The following is a 2,184-nucleotide window of genomic DNA, read 5'->3' on the forward strand; positions in this document are numbered from 1 at the left end:
AAACAGACTGTTTAAAAGATCACCCCAGAAATGTAATTTTGTGATCCCAGCGTGAAAGTTACAGTCATGGATTATTTCAAGTCTTACAGTCTACTGATGCCAAACATTTGAATCAACTATAAGCACAGGGACTGGTGAAGAATGATTCTAAACTGTCAGTGCATCATGCCAAATTTCAATCTATAGGTGACGTTTAAATTATTATACAGTGGAAGTAACATTCATTGATAGTTCTGTGATTTGGATCCAGAGAGATACTTCTTTTTTTTTTTTTTTTTTTTTTGAGACAGAGCCTCAAGCTGTCACCCTGGGTAGAGTGCTGTGGTATCACAGCTCACAGCAACTTCCAACTCTTGGGCTCAAGCGAGTCTCCTGCCTCTGCCTCCCAAGTAGCTGGGACCACAGGCACCCACCACAACGCCCAGCTACTTTTTGGTTGTAGCCGTCATTGTTTGGTGGGCCTGGGCTGGATTCAAACCCGCCACCTTAGGTGTACGTGGCTGGCGCCTTAGCTGCTTGAGCCACAGGCGCAGGGCCCAGAGAGATACTTCTTATAGAAGAACAAAAGCTTATGTTAAAAATAACAACCTCCAAGTGGTGAACTTCTAAGGATTTTTCCCTTCAAGTATGAAGGAAGGTGAGTTGTCTGCTGTGGAGTGGCATCCGGGACAGAATTTCAAAATAAAGCCTTGGCATGGACTCTCCATCTGTCAAACACTTGTGATTTTTAGTGGATGGACAAAAACAGCCAGGAGGAAACCTGCTGTTCTCTTTATTTTAATATTTCCTAATTTATTGGCCTTTTCAGGTGGAGTCTATCAAATATGCTTATATAAATAAAAAATACTTCAAGTATACATTGAGCTACAAACATATTGACAGCTTCTATAAATGAAAGTGCCTTTCAAAGCATAAAACAATGGAATGTAAGTCTTGGTAATGCAATATTACAGGGAAGAAAAAGCAGTGTGTGTCGTGGACAAGCCCAGGAGCTGGTCTGGACACTTAACATGTGCTGCAGGAGGGACTGGGTGACTCTGAGCTTCAGAGTCCACCCTGCTTCCTATCAGTAATTTTAAATGATAGAGTGTTTAAACTTTGGGAAACTCTTAGCACCCTATAGGAGTCTTTCTGTTTTTTTGTCCTTCATAAGATCAATTCAAGTTCTTTAACTATGTTAAAAGGTTGAATTTCAGGTAGTAAAAGAAAGTTAAATTCCTTAGGATTTTTGGACAATTTTCTGCTTTGTGTATAAGGCTATGGTAACTTCATTAAAAAAAATTTTTTTTGAGAGTGTATCTCACTCTATTGCCCTGGGTTGAGTGCAATGGTATCACAGCTCAGAGCAACCTCAAACTCTTTTTTTAGAGACAGAGTCTCACTTTATTGCCCTATGTTGAGCACCATGGCATGACAGCTCACAGCAACCTCCAACTCCTGGACTTAGGCGATTCTCTTGCCTCAGCCTCCCAAGTAGCTGGGACTACAAGTGCCCATCACCACACCCCACTAGTTTTTCCACTAGTTTTTCTGTTTTCAGTAGAGATGAGTTCTTGCTCTTGCTTAGGCTGGTCTTGAATTCCTTAGCTCAAGCAATCCACTTGCTTTGGCCTCCCAGAGTGTGAGGATTACAGGCGTGAACCAACCCGCCCATCCTAAAAAAATTTAAAAATAATTAGTTTTACTCAAAAATAACAAAACAGCGTTAAGGAGAAGGAAATAATCCAAGCGTCATCTATATTGCTGCTAGCGTGACAGTTTGTATTACTGAACACTACACCCCACATATTTACCTTCATATTTTACATCTGACATTCGTATGATGTTAAAATTACTAGTCCAGAAACTGTTATTTGTTACTAACGATGGCTCTCTCTGGCCTCTTGGGCTCCTGTTTTCTTTCCTAGCCCTGTACTCCTGCTTTTCTTCTCCCGCCTACTGAGACCCCTTTCACTGGCTCCCCTTCCGCTCCTGCGTCACCTGATGGATGCGTGTGAACAGCCTGACGTCACACCGCCCTCTGCATCTGCGTCACCTGATGGATGCGTGTGAACAGCCTGACGTCACACCGCCCTCTGCATCTGCGTCACCTGATGGATAATGGGTGTGAACAGCCTGACGTCACACCGCCCTCTGCGTCTGCGTCACCTGATGGATAATGCGTGTGAACAGCCTGACGTCACA

Source organism: Otolemur garnettii, unplaced genomic scaffold (assembly GCF_000181295.1).
Source record: "Otolemur garnettii isolate 467f Iridium unplaced genomic scaffold, OtoGar3 scaffold00125, whole genome shotgun sequence".
Classification (NCBI taxonomy): domain Eukaryota; kingdom Metazoa; phylum Chordata; class Mammalia; order Primates; family Galagidae; genus Otolemur; species Otolemur garnettii.